This window comes from Protopterus annectens, chromosome 14.part0 (genome assembly GCF_019279795.1).
Source record: "Protopterus annectens isolate FY-2018-M chromosome 14.part0, PAN1.0, whole genome shotgun sequence".
Classification (NCBI taxonomy): domain Eukaryota; kingdom Metazoa; phylum Chordata; order Ceratodontiformes; family Protopteridae; genus Protopterus; species Protopterus annectens.
The window spans coordinates 760,594,932-760,607,594 of record NC_056748.1 but is presented as its reverse complement, the minus strand read 5'-3'; positions in this window follow the sequence as shown (position 1 = coordinate 760,607,594).

The window sequence follows — 12,663 nt, the reverse complement described above, 5'->3', positions numbered from 1 at the left end:
ACCACAGTAAGTACATGATTGTGAGGCCACTATAGCCAGCAGTATGAGCATTCCTACTGCTAATATTCTTACCTAGCATGAACAGGTTTGGAGGAAATGTGTAGAAGTATAGACATGGACAGCTTAGATTGTGCAGACATTGAACGCAATGTGGAGTAGGATCAAGCATAAATTAGTCTGATGTGCATCTGGACAGCAAGATGGCTACATGGGATAATTACAGTCAGCCATCTTCAAACACCTCCATGTGTAGTATAAACTAAGTTTCAGGATTTCGCAGTGAGAGCTGTGCTTTCAGCACTTCTGATCTGGAGCTAGTTCAAAGCCAAGAGACACTTCTTTCCACCATTCACTGGGCTGCCTTTACATTAGTATCACTGGATTCAGCACACGTGTCTTCCAGAGTCAGCATCACATTACTTCTAACCATAATTTTGCAAACATTAATTTTCTGTTAGATCATCATCTCTTAATGTCCTGTAGGCTGCAGAATCCCACATCGAGGTGGATGAGTAACACGCCGCCAAGTTCAACTGAAGACATATCAGTGATACAGCCAGTCACAGAAAGCAATGTTACTGCTGTACATTGGGCTGGATGTCATGATAATGATCTTGAAGATGAACCTATCCTGATTTGTCTGTCAAAGCTCTATTTTGTTTTCACTGCCTAGCTGATCCTTTTCTAAAGTTAGGATTCCAGATGCAGGGTACTATACTTGCTTTTGTAATTTACAAACAAAATCACAGTGTTTATTTCACAGAACATATATGTTATCCAAAGAACTACTATGTCAGTGTGTTTTTTTCTCATCAGCTGTGCTTTGTTTTGTATAGATTACTTACTACATGATGTGAAAGTTAAGGTGAAGATGGAGTTAAATTTTCCAGCCGAAAGGTAAGATCCCAGGATGGGGCAACTTTTTTGCAATGTGATCTCTGGTGAATCACTCCTATCAGAAAATGTGTTGCTAAGAAAATATTGAAGAAAGAGGATGATCCATGGGCAGACATACTGAAGTAGCCACAAGATGTACCTTGGCAAAGTAGTATGAGTCCCAGAGGTTAGTAACTCAAACAGATAGGGTCCTGGTTATTAGGTAAGCATCAAATATAAATTTCTTCCATGTGTCAAGATTTCTTGCTTCCTTCAATAGCTGCTACTGTCCTCCAAAAAGAGTTGTCTAAAATATATTAAAAGCCAGGCAGATAATTTAAGATGTTTTAGACTGGAGTGCTTCAAACTCCCTATGTCTTGTCTGAGTAAATCTAGGTAGTGAGGAAACTTGTAGTAATTGCCCCTGGTGAATTCCATGCAAAGGTTGAACCAATATTGCCTTGGCCAAAAGGGGTCTCCAAAAATATTATTGTTGCTATTATGTTTATACATGTACTTTTTGGAGAGTTCTTCTGAATCTTCAGAACTAGTCTGGATATAAGTGGAAAGGGTGGAATTGCATAAAGAAACATTCCCCTATAAGGGAATGAAAAAAGCATCTATTAGGTTGTCTGTTTTGAAAAGCAGCCAATGGCTCTATTTGAAATGTTTCCTAGAACTGGATAAATATCTGAAAGACCCTTTCATTCAAAATGCATACGTGAGGGTGTGTCCTGCTGAAGGATGTATTGGAAAATTTCTTGTTTGTTATTTTTCACCTCCTGCCATCTCTATTTGTTTCTTACGAATGAAAGAGGATGTGGGAGATTTAAAGGGGGGGCTGAAAAATTGTAGAAACTCCCTAAACTAAATTATTTCTTTCATCAAAGTGTTTGTGAACCTGAGTAGATGATGGGCCAAATAAAACCTTTTTCGCTAAAGGTGAATTCCAAAATTCAGAGTTTATTTCTAAAGAAAGCTTCTAAATTCATACCCAAGCATACTTCCTCAAACAACAGCAGAAGTAGAGGCCCTAGACACCACGTCTGTACAGTCATACATACTGTTAAGTCATGTTTAGATATTAGAGACATGAAAAACCGTAAGATTGGAATAGGCATGAATTTCCACATATAGGACAGATAGCTAAGAATTCTAAATGCGCAAGCGGAACAATATAAAAATCCTAATCCCAAATCTATCCCAAAACCTTCCCTTCTACATCCACAGTGGAAGGACTAAGGAGAGAAAGTAAGTACTTGTAAGTTTTAAAAATTTGTAAAGCCATTCTGCTTTTGTGGGGACTGAAGATTGTGAATCAAGGTTGTTACAAGCAGTATAATATACATCCTCCAAGGCTGGCATTAGATGAGGAAAATTTGCAGAATGAGGCAGATCCACTTACAACATATCATAAAATCTCCTCAGTACAGTGGGAGCAGCTATCAGTTCGTAAAAAAAACACCTCTTTCATCCCAACAACAATTTGAGAAAGGAAATTACCTCCCAGGGAGGATGTGAAGACCAGTTTTGCTAAGCTTCAGAGTGATGGGCCTGAGAATCTGTAGAAGATAAAGCCCTGTCTCTATTTCAAACTCATCTGACCTGCCTTCCCCAGGGATATTTCATGTGCCTGTTTAACAGGTACTGAAAGCTGTGTAACAGGATTAATTTCCGTTCACAATTTTTGAGTTAATGTAAGACAATAATCTTTATTTATAGATAGCTTGTCTTCAGGTGAGCAATGTTTAACTTTCTGTTTTTATTTAACAGCTACTTTCTGTGACCAACTAGGTAAGAACCTATGTCCCTTCACGAGGTCCTTCCCATGAGCAAATATTGTAGCATTTCCCAAGTAACTCCATGTCACAGTAAAGATAATTCTTCCATGACCAGTTTGGACACTAGAACAGTTTAAGAGGGTATGGCTGACCCCTGGTTCATTCTGGCCAAAAGCACTACACCAGAGGAAGCTAGAGAGGTAAGTGAATGGTCTGATGAACAACAAATGGCCACTGCAGGTTCACCCACCATTGGCTGAGGCATAGACAGCCCACTTAATTGACAAGGGTTCTCAGGTAAGTTGTTTTTCTTTTCTAGGAAATGTAGAAGTTGGATTAGCTGGGTAAGTATCTGTGCTGTGACCCAGAAGGATGTACTTTATGGGGCTATGACTGCTGTAATGAGTCAGTCATAAGAAAAGTTGTCAAATGTCTGCATAGCACCAATCTTATATACTTACCCATAAAGATAAAGTCCCTAAAACACAGTAACACACAGGCAGTACACAAAAATCATGTCAAAAGACCCTTAAATGTAATTATTTATTAAACACCTTTATTGAATTATCACTTGTGGACTCAGGCATATTTACACTTACATAAAAGCAATCAAACTGTATTAACAAGTTCAAGTTTACAAACATACTTCACATATATTGCTATATATCATATAACCTAAGCAATATTACATAAATTATTCAATTCAATTCCTGCCCTTTTTTGAAAGAAAGAAAAAAATGGCAGGTAAGTTGTCACAACATGAACAGAGGTATTATATGCCTAACAAATTCACAATCAGTATGCTAAAATCCTGAGAGAACCCCCTCAGAAATAGAATTAATATAACAGAATAAATGGCAGGTAAGTTATCACGTAATGAACATAGGTACTACATGCCCTGTAAACACACAAGCATTATACAAAAGTCTTGTTAAAAATCCCATAGAAGTAAAATTAGTCTGACAGAATAAATAGCAAGTAAGTTACCGCAGTGTGCACTCAAACATTACATGCCCTGTTGTCATCCCATTCCTGAGGAAGTCCTGACTCATACTTAAACATTCACAAAATAAAATAAAACATCTTCGTAAAAAGTACATTTCTACATCAAATAAGCCCCGCACTAGCCAAAGCTAAAAATAGTGGTCCTAGACCGGAAAATGGTGGTGGTTGACAAGTTTCTTAAAGGGACCATGACATATATACAAATTAAAAGTAAAAAATAACATTTTTAAACATCTACTTAACACACTAAAATAAGTATTTTCTGTGGGGAAGGGTTTTCCCAAAGTGGACTTATCTGCTAGAAAGGCAGCTGCTGTTCTTGTGAGGCAGCAAGAAAGTACTAAATATTTTCCATTCTGACTACTGATTCTCTCTCCTCAGTCCTGACCAGTCAGTGGTCAGAGTTAAAATGTGGGAGAGAGATGGAGTTTTTGAAAGCTGTCTGGTTGCTGTGTCTTGGCCTAAGGGCTACTGCAACAGTGGGAATGATGAACATCTCTTTCCTGTAGAGCTCATAAACATTTGGTATCCACCCCATTGTTTCCTGAGTGTTTGGCTAGTATCCAGGCCATCTTAACAAAAATAAGTACTTTAAATTGACTTTTGCTCTTTTATAAGGTATTTAAGAGTACTGCTGCTCTATTTTTGAATTATTTAATAATTTAATAATAATAATAATAATAATAATAATATCAAATAATATTATTTCTATTTTTCTGAACTTTATCTTTGTGAGGTGCCACTGCTTTTCAGTGACACTCATTCTGGTTTCTCTGCACTGTAGCAATTTTAGGAGTGTTTCGAGTTAGTTTGACTGTCTTGTCTGAATTCATTTTGGGCTAACTATAGTGTGGTTTTACATTAAAAAGGCCTGGGATTGCATTTCTAGTGGCAGTCGAAGGTAGGCTGATATGTCTGAGTTGGGAATCATACAGGAAGGCTTTATGTGAGACTGCTTGATCGGTCAGAGAGCTATTTGCTTTATTTTAGCTTTTTCTGTATAAATTTGGCATGCTTGTACAATGCTGTTCATCACGCAGCAGCAGTTAGCAGTACATTGTGTGTATATATATATATATATATATATATATATATATATATATATATATATATATATATACAGGCACATAAAACTGGAATTTTCTGTATAAAACTACCTCTGAACAGAATTAATTTTAAATGGTGCCATCTATACAGAGCCAGAAGATATAGCAAACCTCCTGGGTAACAAATTTAGCTCTAATCCCCGCTCCTGACAGAGACCCCTCAGGAAATACCCACTTCCATACTTCCCCCAAATATCACTACAGAGCAGTTACTCAGGGTGCTCTTTAAGTCCAGGAGCACTGCAATGATGGGTCCCAATAATATCCCAGGATGCCATCTTAAAAGCATGAAACATGAACAATCAGAAACTCTTGAATCACTATTTAATCATGGCCTCCAAACAGGCTTCATGCCAAACAAATGAGGACTGCAACAGCTAACCCACTGCACTAGGGGAGGCCATCCACCGACCCAGAGAATTATCAACCCATAGGCTGGCTAGTCTGACATGCAAAGCTATGGAGAGAATAATCATGGATATCCTAAATGATGACTTAGAAAACCTACAAACATTGGGCAAAATCAGTTTGTGTTTGTCAAGGGCAAGTCTTGCCTACTCAGCCTGCTGGACTTCTTTGAGAAGATCATCAAAGGAATGGATGAGGTCAAACTGATGCATACTGCCTACCTTTACCTGGTTAAAGCATATTACACAATATACCAATCAGACATTGCAATAAACTTCCCTAAGCTAGGTATAAACCCCTACATCACCCACTGGATAGGCTGGTGGCTTACAGACAGGACCCAGGAAGTGAGAAAAGGGGAGTCTACTTCCACAAAAAGGCCAGTTTCAAGTGGGGTGCCTCAGTGCTGGGGGGTCACTCCTGTTTGGCATCTACTTCTCTGAAGTCAAGGCCTCTGTCTGACGAAGTTTGTAGATGATTGCTAATTTGGTCCAGTCATTGAATCCCCCAAAGATTTTCCATTCTGACTACTGATTCTCCCTCCTCAGTCCTGCCTAATCAGTGGTCAGAGTTAAAATGTGGGAGGGAGATGGAGTTTTTGAAAGCTGTCTGGTTGTTGTGTCTTGGCCTAAGGGCTACTGCAACAGTGGGAATGATGAACATCTCATTCCTGCAGAGCTCACAAACATTTGGTATCCACCCCATTGTTTCCTGAGTGTTTGGCTAGTATCCAGGCCATCTTAACAAAGATAAGTACTTTAAATTGACTTTTGCTCTTTTATAAGGTATTTAAAAGTACTGCTGCTATATTTTTGAAGTATTTACTGTATTTTCTGCACTTTATCATTTATAAGATATTTAAGAGTACTGCTGCTCTATTTTTGAATTATTTAATAATTTAATAATAATAATAATAATAATAATAATAATAATAATAATATCAAATAATATTATTTCTATTTTTCTGAACTTTATCTTTGTAAGGTGCCACTGCTTTTCAGTGACACTCATTCTGGTTTCTCTGCACTGTAGCAATTTTAGGAGTGTTTCTAGTTAGTTTGACTGTCTTGTCTGAATTCATTTTGGGCTAACTATAGTGTGGTTTTACATTAAAAAGGCCTGGGATTGCATTTCTAGTGGCAGTAGAAGGTAGGCTGATATGTCTGAGTTGGAAATCATACAGGAAGGCTTTATGTGAGACTGCTTAATCGGTCAGAGAGCTATTTGCTTTATTTCAGTTTTCTGTGTATAAATTTGGCATGCTTGTGCAATGCTGTTCATCACGCAGCAGCAGTTAGCAGTACATTGTGTGTATATATATATATATATATATATATATATATATATATATATATATATATATATATACAGGCACATAAAACTGGAATTTTCTGTATAAAACTACCTCTGAACAGAATTAATTTTAAATGGCGCCATCTATACAGAGCCAGAAGATATAGCAAACCTCCTGGGTAACAAATTTAGCTCTAATCCCCGCTCCTGACAGAGACCCCTCAGGAAATACCCACTTCCATACTTCCCCCAAATATCACTACAGAGCAGTTACTCAGGGTGCTCTTTAAGGCCAGGAGCACTGCAATGATGGGTCCCAATAATATCCCAGGATGCCATCTTAAAAGCATGAAACATGAACAATCAGAAACTCTTGAATCACTATTTAATCATGGCCTCCAAACAGGCTTCATGCCAAACAAATGAGGACTGCAACAGCTAACCCACTGCACTAGGGCAGGCCATCCACCGACCCAGAGAATTATCAACCCATAGGCTGGCTAGTCTGACATGCAAAGCTATGGAGAGAATAATCATGGATATCCTAAATGAAATAAACCATTTTAAAAACTACAATCCACTCTGCTACAGGCCCCATGAGGAGCTCAGTGTCTCTCCAACCTAACACCACTCTTAAGTATTCAACTGCAGTACCACCTTTATCATTCTTATAAGAAAAGCGCAGTCCAGGTCTGAACTGTCTGCAAACAACTAAAGTTAACTTTGAACCTAACACCACTCTTAAGTATTCAACTGCGGTACCACCTTTATCATTCTTATAAGAAAAGCACAGTCCGGGTCTAAACTGTCTGCAAACAACTAAAGTTAACTTTGAACCTAACACCACTCTTAAGTATTCAACTGCGGTACCACCTTTATCATTCTTATAAGAAAAGCGCAGTCCGGGTCTGAACTGTCTGCAAACAACTAAAGTTAACTTTGAACCTAACACCACTCTTAAGTATTCAACTGCGGTACCACCTTTATCATTCTTATAAGAAAAGCGCAGTCCAGGTCTGAACTGTCTGAAAACAACTATAGTTAACTTTGAACCTAACACCACTCAAGTATTCAACTGCGGAACCACCTTTATCATTCTTATAAGAAAAGCGCAGTCTGGGTCTGAACTGTCTGCAAACAACTAAAGTTAACTTTCAGTATGTGTCTACCTGTTTGAGCCAATATTCATTTTCCCCTGGAGAGCACTCTGCTTTGGCTTGTAAGCAGCCCCCCCCCCCCACACACACACACACACACACTCACACTCATCTTCCACTTTCTCTCTTATTCCCTTCTGTTAGCAGATAGTATCCATAATCTGATCAATACTGTGTGTTTGTTAATTTAAACTGAGACCACAGTGGCCTACTGAGACAAGGTTTTGTTTTTCCACCTGAAAATGGTTAAGAAATGACTTACAGTTTCAGAGCAGTCCTTGGTCAATTGTGATTGTTTCTCAAACACTAACTTGTCTTTGCTTTGGCTCATTAGCAGCAGTACAAAGAACTGCCTGCTCACACCCTAGTTCTCCCCTCCCCCTTCCCTGTTTATTACCTTAAGACAATCCCAAAGTTAATAAATATTACCTGTGGCAGGCACCATTTTTTAAAACTACAATCACCCTTGTCACTATCATATGTTCATTAATCAATTAACTCTGTTACCTGATTGTTTCCAGCCCCCTCATAAGAGCAACTGACAGGGTCTCTACCCACTTCGCTCCCCACCCTGCCCCCTATTCTCTCCCGCCCCCAGTGGTCCCACCTTTATTACACTCAGAAACCCCTCCCATCTTTCCAGTAGCCAACCACAGCGCTAACCCAACACTACCTCCTCCATCTTCCCACTATTATCACACCTCCTCAACTAACATGTACAAGCATACCTTACCTATGCTCACTGCATGCACTCTCCTTGCATATCTTACATCCTACCAAAGCTCTATCATTCCCGCACTCAACCACTACCACTGTACTACTCCTCACACCACCACTCATGTCTCACCCTCACTCAGCTCCCCACCCACCAACTCAAGAACCATCCCTATGCACCCCACACATATTCTACCAACTATATTACTCAAACATAAAGCATCCCTACAACTTAACATAGTATCCCTCCCACCATACCTATTACCCAAAGAGCACAATCATAAAGTTTCCCTTATAAACAAACACATTCAAAAACTGAGAAAACTAATAACCTCATGCATATCAAAACTATCCCTAAGTGGAGATATCCACCCCAACCCTGGCCCTACCGTCTCCAACCCCAGTCCTCATAATCAGACTAGAAACCGCAACTTCTCCCATATTACAGACAATAGAAAGCCAAATGACTTCCTTCTACAAAGCCTAAATATTAGAAGTATATCCAACAAAGTCCATGAACTCCATGCCACCATAGACGTGTACTCCCCAGATATAGTCATCCTGACAGAAACCTGGCTAAAACCTCACATTACCAGTGAGAAAATACTCCCTACAGGTTATGGCATACTAAGAGTAGACTGGCTAAACAAGAAAGGAGGCGGTGTAGCTATAATATTTAAACAGCATCTAAACATCCAGATCTTAAAATCATCAGCTCCACAAATAGGCAATGAAGACATAATATATACCAACCTCAAAATAAACCAAAACAAAACCATCAACATAACTGGGTGCTACTTCCCACCTGGCCAAAACATCCCCCCACTAGAAAGCCTCCTCAGCTGGTCTACCCACCATCCTCCCCAATAAACTATAATTTTAGGTGATTTCAATATTGACTGGCAATCCTGTTCTGGCAACCATCCAACCCATCATGTAAACCTTCATGGCTTCACCCAACTAGTCCAGTTGCCAACCAGGATAAATAAAAACTCCAGCAAGCACACTCCCCTGGATTGGATACTAGTCAGTAAGAGCCCCCAGTCATATATAACAGGCTGCTTATCAGATAGCCTAAGTGATCACTCCCCAACATTCCTACTGAAAACATACCTATACCAAGCTAAACCTGTCGTCTACCGTCAGATACGTAAAAAAATAAACTTTAACCCACTCACATTCATCTCATCCCTCAAAGAATGTAACTGGCATCCTCTAAAGTACCTCAGTCTTGATGACGCAGTTGAATTTTTTAATACTACCTTCCCGAGCATCCTTAATTACCATGCCCCCATAAGACTTTCCAGAATCAAAGCACAACCCTCCCCATGGCTACAGAAAACCACTAAGTCAGAAATGAAAAACAGGGATAAAGCCTGGGAGCACTGGCACAAAACCAAGACCCCCTCAACTAGACAGAAATTCCTAGAACTATGCAATAGAGTCAAAAAGCTAATAAAACAGGACGAATTCCAATACTACCAGTCTGCCCTAGACTCCTCCGAACACAGCCCCAAACAATTCTGGTCCTCCATAAACTCCATCCTCCACCCAGGTAAAGTCAGTACCCCTCCTCCTAACATCCCTCACTCCTCAGAAAATATTGCTACCTCATTCAACACACACTTCACACAAACCATACTATCACTAGCTAAACAACACAACCCCCTCCCCTCCAACCCACACCTTCAACTAGTAATCTCCCCACTGCCTTCTCTTTTTCTCCTGTACCTACCTCCAACATAAAAAAACTCTTAACTAAACTTAAACCCACCAAATTAGCAGCAGACAACCTCCCAAGTGACTACCTACAAATTGCAGCTGATGCTCTGGCCTACCCAGTATCCATCTTGATTAACCGATCTCTGTCAGAAAGTTATGTTCCCACACTGTGGAATGTATCACATATAATTCCCCTCCACAAAGGCGGACCCACCACAGAACTAACCAATTACCGCCCCATAGCTATTCTCTCTCCACTCTCCAAAATACTAGAGAGATGCATACACTCCTCAGGCCTCAGACTACCTCCTTACTAACAACCTCCTTTCCAATACTCAGCATGGTTTCCGACCAAACCATAGCACCACCACTGCCTTACTCTCCTTTAGTAACACTATCCTTCAGCATAAAAACAATGGCTATCTCTCCTCTGCTACTTTCCTAGACCTATCTAAAGCATTTGACATGATCCCACACAAACAAACTTATCTCTGTCCTCAATAACCTATCCTTCTCACAATCGGTCACCAACTGGTTTCAGAGTTACCTGTCTGACCGCCAACAATCCGTTGTATGGTAGAATGACATATCTCCCCAACTACCTGTCTCCATAGGGGTTCCCCAAGGATCCATCCTTGGACCCCTACTCTTCTCTGTTTTCACAAATTATCTAGCCTCTGCCACCACACATGGTACGCTCATACAATATACTGATGACTCGACCATCATCTGCTCAGCCCAGTCCCTACCCAAACTGCAAAAAGTCACACAGGAAGCCTTTTCCTCTGTTGAAACTTGGTTATTTGATGCCCAATTAATACTCAACCCAAACAAAACTAAACTACTCATCTTCCAACCCACCAAACATACTCAAAACAACTCTCACTTTAACATCACAGCAAAAGACAACACCACTATATACCCAACTGAACACACCAAATTGCTAGGAGTGGAAATAGACAATAAACTAAAATTTGGCATTCACATATCCATGACCATAAAAAAAGTCCACAAAAAACTAGGAGCATTATACAGAAATAAGCATCTTCTCACCAAAGCAGCAAAGATTTCAATAGCAAATTCCCACCTTATCTCCACCCTACTTTATGCCTCTCCAATATATACCAACCTAAGGCAATGCGATCTAAACAAGCTAGAAACCTGCTACAACAAAATTGCCAAATTCGCCACAGGGGCATCCTACCGTAGTCACCACTGTCTCTCACTTGCTGAACTGGGCTGGCTTGAACTCCCTCACCTCCTTCAATGGTATCAACTTTCACTCACCCACAAACTAGTAAACCATCCACTAAATGTCCCATCCCTCCAGAATCTACTCCAACTCTATTGCACCACCAGACCACTAAGATCCAGCAACAAAAATCACTTGCAGATCACTAAAGTCAATAACTCTGCTGGTGAAGCACTATTCTCTCGCACCATAGCCAAATTATGGAACTCCCTCCCACCCAAAATTACCTCCGTACCATCATGCACCCACTTCAAAACTTTACTAAAAGTGCACCTACAAACATGCTGGCTGTGCCCTTGCAACTCCCACTCTAATATCACCCACCCCATCCAACCACTACCTTTCTTTCCACTCCACTAACTACCTTGATTATAGCAAGCTCAGATGCTCATAAGCCTAGTACTTATACAGTAGGAACTTCTTATTTTAACATTTGTTAATGTCTGTTATGTACTTCACAGATAAAGATTCTAGTTGTCTACTGATGTACTATGTTCTTCATCTGTAAATATGTTGTAAGTAATTGCTATGTAAATTGTTAAGCGCTATGTAATCTAATGTAACTACTGACTGTTTATTTTAACTGTGGAGCTTTTCTCCCCGGGCCTCCGCTGAAAATGGACCTATGTCCAGTCGGACACTCCTGGTCAACAAATATAAATAACATAAAATAAATAAAAATAAATAAAATAAATGATTTAGAAAACCTACAAACATTGGGCAAAATCAGTTTGTGTTTGTCAAGGGCAAGTCTTGCCTACTCAGCCTGCTGGACTTCTTTGAGAAGATCATCAAAGGAATGGATGAGGTCAAACTGATGCATACTGCCTACCTTTACCTGGTTAAAGCATATTACACAATATACCAATCAGACATTGCAAAAAACTTCCCTAAGCTAGGTATTAACCCCTACATCACCCACTGGATAGTCTGGTGGCTTACGGACAGGATCCAGGAAGTGACAAAAGGGGAGTCTACTTCCACAAAAAGGCCAGTTTCAAGTGGGGTACCTCAGTGCTGGGGTCACTCCTGTTTGGCATCTACTTCTCTGAAGTCAAGGCTAACAGCAAGGCCTCTGTCTGACCAAGTTTGTAGATGATTGCTAATTTGGTCCAGCCATTGAATCCCCCAAAGATGCAAAGCTCCTCCAAGAAGGTGTGAAACAAACTAACTGGTGCCATTGTCATGGCCTAAAACTTATTGCCAATAAATGCATCATAGTATCTTTTAGTAAGAAAGCCACCCCAGCAAACTACAGCATTGACAATACACCCTTAAGAGCAGGCAATGTAGTCAGGAATTTGAGAATGCATGTAAATAATTTGACATTTGAACATCATATGTCTGCT